At 40.6% G+C, this 7,538-nt stretch overlaps 1 long non-coding RNA gene across 1 annotated transcript; it reads right to left on the bottom strand.

The window, feature by feature from the left end:
* Positions 1-445: 445 nt before the first annotated feature.
* On the bottom strand, positions 446-1,476 carry LOC143506324 (uncharacterized). The gene is made up of 3 exons (XR_013128281.1): positions 1,092-1,476; positions 832-880; positions 446-514 (listed from the first exon to the last, which is right to left on the bottom strand). It is a non-coding gene; the product is annotated as an uncharacterized LOC143506324 (long non-coding RNA).
* Between the last annotated feature and the right edge of the window lie 6,062 nt (positions 1,477-7,538).

The raw sequence follows: 7,538 nt of genomic DNA, 5'->3' as shown, positions 1-7,538 counted from the left end.
GGTATACTGAAATGAAACTTAATGTTGCCAAATAAACTTTTTTGACTAGAAAGGCTCAATGATTCTGCCCAAAACAGGAAAATGACATTAATTATATAATGCCCTATACTTTTAAAAGAAAGTGTCTAAGCCCCAAAAATGTGTGGTTTGAAACTACTTCTTAGAAACTACAGATATCATATGGGCAGTTTTACGCCCTACTCCATAGTTATTTAAAAACAAACATAAAAGGGGGTGGGGCGTCTCATTAACAACATCCTTCCCAGTTTGTGCTTTACTTGTGCGGAACTGCAAATTCAATTTGAATGCCATTTGAACAGAACCCCTACAGAGTCTGGTTCTCCTTGCATTGCTATATAGAGGTATACAGAATATGCCACTGGACTGGCAAGACTTTACTAAAAACATATATGTACATGGTACAAAAACCCTGAAACAGTACTTACATATGACAGCATGGCTTTGAGTTCTTCATCACTCCGAACTGTGATTCTGTCACCCACCTCATCTTCATCTAAAACACAGGAACACATTACCAGTGATGTTAACTGAAGACCACAGACAGTCAACTAAGACTTCTACTTACTTTTATATTCATCTGTACATATGCTGCAGGCATACCATGTGGAATTAACAAGAACTGATTGCCTGTCCCTGAAATAATTAAGCTATGGTAACAGGTGTTGACATTACTATTTGAAATCTATCTGCATTGAAAAATCAGTGGCGGTGTACAGTTACATTGTTTCACTGAGTGCTTTGAGTGTTTTGAGTGATTTGAGTGTTTTGTCGGTGAACTCGAAGTAGTAACTTTCCAGCACAAGTGCTTACATTCAAACGCAGTAACTGTGGCCTCAGGCATGACATCTCGGATTGCGACCTGGAAAAAATACACGAACAATAACCAACGAAGTACAATTACATCTCTAAAAAAGCCAAAAACCGTTCTCAAAACTGCAACACTCAAATCAGTTCCCTGAAACCGTCACCGAAAGTGAAACTAATGGAGGAATGAAACTTGTGATGTTGCTCGTCTACTGATATAAACGTCTTTGTGTTTTGGACTTCTGCTGATTCAAATCGCGTCCTACCAGTAAATCGTTGAAGCTCAAATGTGAGGGGTCCACCGACGAGTCCATGTCCCCCACCGGTGTCTTTATCCGCAGTACGAGCCCGTCCGGGTCCATGTCGTGTGCGTTACTCACAGCGAGCAGGATCATAACACACGCACCGCAGCGCTGTCACTTCGGCTAGCCCGCATGCTATCTCAACACCCCTAACATTTCGAAACGAGGTGAATGTGTCGCCACAACACCCGAAAAACTGCCTGTAGTTTTAAAAGACTCCCGTTACGACATATAGGGTGTAAAACGGTTAGAAAATAGCGACGGGAAATGTAACACTGCTAAAGTATCTTCACGTGCTAACTGTCAACAAAACTCAGGAGGAAGTTTACCGGAAGTGTGTTACATTTACCCGGAAGACGGAAACGCAACAGAATCCCGCCATAGTACCATAGAGTTAAATTATCCTGGACAGAACCAGGACCAGATGTGTTTTTGTTAGTGTATTTTTTTAATGGAAAATTTTATTTTTTACGTTGGTAATGATTATCACGGAATTAATAGTCACCTCATACTGATACAGTGCTTAAATTATACTGTACCGTGGATATGCGGTCACTCTCACGTAAACTGAAATCATAGTTGTCTTGATTAATTAAACATCTGTTACATAATGTGGATAACATAGTTATACCATAAACCATTAGTTGCTATAAGCATAGATGTCTTGATAAATTAAACATGTGTTACATACAGTGGATATCATAACATAAACCATAAACTGCAATAATCATACTTGTCTTGATTAACGATCCTATAGATGCAGCAACCGTAAAGCTTGTCGGAAATGATGGTAAATTTCGGGCATGGGTAGTCCCGTTCAATTTGGATCTGTGTTTGGTATAATTCCATGCCTGGTTATGGACACCTCTCACACAAATGAAGATGACTGTAATTCTTGACGTACTCTTCAGATATTTAATTTATTTAATGTACACCCTAGAAATTCAATTAGAGAGGAGCCACATTTTTAGTTTTAGCTGTTATTTCTTGTTGAAATAGAAACAAAAGGCAAATCAGACGTTTCTTTAGGATCAGCCCATTCTATAGAAACTAGCACACATGGCGTCTAACTGAGTAAACCATGAGCTTTTCTGCTGACCAGCCTTTGCTTTGGAAGGGGACCTGATCACTCAAGGAATATGTGCAGAGTTCACAAACCTAGACAATAGCCTCTCCATGAAACACCAGATTGTTCTCTACTTTACACTCATACAAATGTGATTTCAAGACCTGACCAGAGCACTCTATAGGCTGTTGATAAGCAGGTCTCAATCTGAAGTCAACGGGAGGATCCCTGGCTGCTAAATCAGTTTGGATGGCACATTAGAACCTACAACAATAGTGTCTGTGGTCTGTCCATGCTGTGGAGCATGTTAGCCTCAAGCCGCACCCTCAATGGACATCCTTTCAAAGGATGAATGGAAAGTGGAAGAATGCCACTCATAACGTTTTCTGCGCACACTTTGTAAGAGGACAAAAGCTGAAAGCTTAAATACGCAGCAGAGCTAAGTGCGACTGCGGGGCATTCTCATCTCAAGGTGAACGTTAAATAGCATGCTTTCAAACTTGTCTGTTTACAAACTCATTAGATTAATGTTCACATGGCGTGCTGGCCACGTTGTTTTGCCATTGGGAGAGAAAGGGGCTTTCGCTAAAGTCCCAGAATAATAGGCAGAAGGGCCGCATGAGTATGCAGCGGACAGTTTGTGCAGGTGAACACACAGGCTGTGGGTCACCACATTACACACAAACACACAACCATCAGATTTAATGTGAGTGGTTAACCATCGTTTATGTCTGCATTTCATGACGGTTGATTCCAAACGATGGTGCTGACCAAGTCGAGTACGCCCATTACGATGAGCAAAGGCCCGGGCTGTTTGTTGCAGTGTGTGGGGCGGATGCTGAGGGGGTAATGGAAAAGCAGGGTTAATTCACCCGGCAACAGAGTGCTGATGGTGAAACGAATACAGATGGCAGTTTGTCAAACTGACCCCGCGAGGGCACGGTGTTACAGCCCTGCGCCAGGGCGAATTTAAAAGTCCAGTCAGCAGGTTCAATTATCAGAAATCAAAGTCAGGAGATAGCTCTGAGGAGGCCCAGCAACAGACAGGCCGAGAGAGAGTCAGCCAGCAATGGCTGGTAATTAAAAGCCATTTCATCAGCCACAACTCATGCTCTTTCCTCTTCTTCTTCATTGACAGGCTGCTTAGCTAAGGAGAAGCTACATTTGACTTCAGACATATGATCTGGAGGTATTTAACTTTGCAGGCAGAGAGAGTGAAAACAAAGAAAAGCACGAGGATCTAGCTGTTACAGGAAATAGGATAACACTGAATCTATCCACATCTGCCTAACCTCCCTTAAGGACCGCTGGATTGTGTTTTTCTTCGTTTATTCTGAAAATAAACTAAAGATCTATGTTGTAAGAGTATTGGGAAGTATACCAAAGGTTGTGGGAGATATTGTATGATATCAAAGGTACATTCTCTATTCAGTGTTAACAATTGTTGTAGAATTCCTGCAATCATAAATCAGTGAAGTAGCTTTCACTGCATAAAATGTGGTGTCAGATGTTACATATTAAATTCAGTACTACACAAGTTGTTACCTACTCTGATGACAACTTTACTGTTCATAATTACACACTACAGTGGTAAGATTGTGACCACATTAAAAATCCAATATGAAACTGAGCCCTTTCCCAATAAAATGTAATAAAATGTAAAACTGAAGATACATCTGAAATATATTTAAGTCAGAAGTAGTTACAGTAAATAATACAGTTAATATGCCCTCAGAAAGATAAAAAAGATACACTCAATGTTGACACAGCACTCACCCAAATCTTGACCTTTGCCTAACCGTAAATCTTACCATAACCATAGCAACCAATACTAAAGTTAATCCCAACCATAACCTTTGACCTTACACATTGCATTATTTAGTATTATAAGTCAGTGTGGGCAGGTTCCTTTTGTCTTGACAAAATTAAACACAACATATATGCTGTTACAACTTAAGTGAGTGAATGAAAAAAGACTTTCTATTTTATAGGAGTACCAAGCACAAAATATTTATTTTGTTTTTTATCACACACTGCAGATTTGCAAAAACAAATTAATTGTAAAATGATTATTATATGGACATCTGTATGTGCAGGGTAAGGTGAAGGTTAATTTGCAGGTTTTGACAGGTGGATATTTAAGCCTACTGTGGTCAGAGAGGAAGCAAGGGACACAGAGATCATGGGACACAGAGATCATGGGACACAGAGATCATGGGTCAATGGCAGCAACCCTCTAACCAAAGGACACTGATGCATCTGATGCATTCATCACACAAATCGTCATGCATGCATTTTAAAAACTCTGTGCAACAACTACAGGATGGTTTGGGAGACTGTCGATTGACTGAGCTGTGTGGTAATTGTGGGGTTCTGAAGGGGCGTGGTTGTGCGTCAGGAGTGCAGCCGTGCAGTAACTGTGGAACTGTGCAACAGCTGCAATTACTGAGACTGCTGTGGTTGTTGAATTGTGCAGCAGTTTATGGTTGTAAGTCGTACTGTGCAGTGGTTGTTGAGCTGCGCAATGATTGAGGGCCTCGGTAAATACCTGGAGAGGTTATTTTGAAACGTCATTTGGAACTTAAATGTTGACACTGTGGGATGTGTGCATGTGAACGTATGATTGTTGTTTGGTGTGTCGAGTGCAAGAAAAAATTCTCTGTGGGACTACAAACTATATATCACACAAACGCCATCTGAAGGCAGATGTGACGTAAACGCTGCTCCGAGAGTAGTCTTCACTTGAGCTTTAATATTAATGCAATTTTTTCTGTCTTTGATGATGCCAATGCAGTTTACACTCTCCTCACCTTCCATCAGCTTCATGCAGCCTTAACGCATTGCATGTTATAGCTCAGGACCTTAGGTATTCCCTCTGAAGTGATTGTGTTGCACAATGGCAGGAATCGAAACTGGCGGGAATCGAGGTTGGCTAACCACCATGTAGGGTATTTCAAAGTAGCCTATACCAATTACGCTCAAAACCACAACCTAAACCGTGCTCAATGAAGGCTGCAGGTTGAGGTGTCAGCAATATGTAAATGTGAATCCCACTTCATCCATAAATATGGATACATGCATGATGAACTTCCACATGAATATTTAATTACCTGATTATTTTTCTTCACTTTTGGAAGTGGCTTGGCGCAACATCCAATACTGCTATGAATTTACGAATAGTCTTCATCTTGCTCCATTATTTAAGTTCATTTTCATTAATTTATATATATGTTCTCACCAATAATCTATTATTGCTTATTTAAGCAATTTTATGGCTGGTTCCATTACTGATTTTGAAGTGTCTAATATATTTCTAAAAAACAAAACAACCCCCCCCCCCCCCAAACAAAACAAAAAACACTCAAACCCCATTCTCAGCCATTTTTTTTTTGTGAAATGGTACATATAGCATCCTAGTGGCATATTTAAGTCCAAAGCAATGCAAAGGTAGCAACAGTCTTACAATAAAGCTGATTCACTACCTTAAATGTTAATTTCAGGACAGGCTAACAGGCACGTGATTCCTGACCCAGCAGTGCAACCCAAGAGCTAAAACCGATCAACATCGCTTTAAGTTACGATGCCTATGGATGGTTTATGGCTATGCATGAATGAATGCTGTGCACATACACAGCATTCAAGTACACACACACACACACACACACACACACACACACACACACACACACACACACACACACACACACACATACACACATGTACACACAAGAAGTGAGAAAGGTCTTCCTAAATAATGTTGCTTGTAGTATGCTACTGTAATAGGAAAACTATATTCTATATATATAGAATCTCACTGATATACTAAAAGAAAAGTGATCCGAACTGCTCTATGGTTAGCAAAAATAAATCTTGAAGGTATGCAATCTTTTCTTCTTGAAAAAAAATGCTTTTTCTTAGGGATTTACTGGCATGCAGTACATGAAGGTGTGAAAATATGTTTTAGTTGAAAATTCCCTTCAAAATAAAAAAATAAATGAACTATCAGCATATGACTCTAGATTATCAAAGATAAAAACCTCCCCCTCAACACAGCTATGCAACGATGTAAAAATCCTGCCACAATAAGATCAGAGTGCACTGGGCGATCAATGGGCAAAATTACAGACAGACATAAAAGTGCAGATTGAGGTATCCAAGAGAGGAAAAGGAACCCTCGTTTAGTGCTGTATTGATTCTGAGGCGGCTCCCGTCTGCTAGCCCAGAAGAACCGCACGATGGGTAGACTCCAGAGGGACGTTTACCGCGGCTGTAAGAATCAAACCGCATTGTCCGACATAACAAAGGCGGCTGACATGCGAACCCGGATTGTACCTGTTTTCTATAGCACCACGTTTTCATTAAAAACCACAGGCGTGCAGCTGAGGCCCCTCCGAAGCCACAATGCAGCGCCGGAGCACAAGGGCAAACGCCCATGACCCGGCACTAGCCTCCCAGCCATTATGAAACAGGATGGCTTTCTGCAACAGGTTTGAATGTAAATGGAGGCTTGAATGGACATTGGGTTTGTGCACGTGTCTCCCCGGGCTGTCTGCTGTTTGGGTTATGTCTGTCTGTGGCTTTCTTTACTTTAAGGTTCTGGGGACCGAATGTCCCTCTTCCTTTGTCTGCTTTGATGCTTTTGATGTATTATGCTGATTCACCATTAAAGGACGTTCTCGAAGATAGTATTACATACAACGGGCTTCTAAATCATGGTGTGGGTCTACTGGAGACTGATACTTCAAATCCAAATCATTTGAGTCTTGATAACCTGGAAAAAAGAACCCAGAATTGAGAAAACAGCTTAATTTTGCTGTGTGTGTTAATGTGTGTGTGTGTGAGAGAGAGAGAGAGAGACCATGAGTGCTTGTGACAGGGCAAGCTCTACTGTAATTACAGGGCAAGAGTTCACCCCGTACGAACCAAAAGAAAATGCTTGGCTGTCATACCCAGCAACCTTTGCCTGCCACAGGGAGTAGTCACATATTTCTGATGTCACCTCAATTTTGCTGAACCACACGGGGCAGAGACAGAGGGCGGAAACATACTGTATTTTACCTCATTATGCTAGCAGATTTTGACGTAATGTAGGAGGGTACTTAAAGGCCAAACTATCAAATTATATTATTTACAAAGCACTTTTTCCTTGTAAGGGATTAATTGAATCCCAGCTTGAGTGCACTAGTTTAAACATATCATTTTGCAATTTATTGTAAATAAAACAATAACAAATAAAACAATCTCCATAACTATAGCAAAAAAATCTGTTTTTAAAATTATTTTAAGCACAGAGTAAGAGTAGTCAGACTGTAATGTTTGCCATTACTTTGCAGGAGAATTTGGTT

Source organism: Brachyhypopomus gauderio, unplaced genomic scaffold (genome assembly GCF_052324685.1).
Source record: "Brachyhypopomus gauderio isolate BG-103 unplaced genomic scaffold, BGAUD_0.2 sc457, whole genome shotgun sequence".
NCBI classification, from domain to species: Eukaryota; Metazoa; Chordata; class Actinopteri; order Gymnotiformes; family Hypopomidae; genus Brachyhypopomus; species Brachyhypopomus gauderio.
Note: the sequence above shows the minus strand (reverse complement) of the source record. Positions and strands in the feature narration are given on the sequence as shown.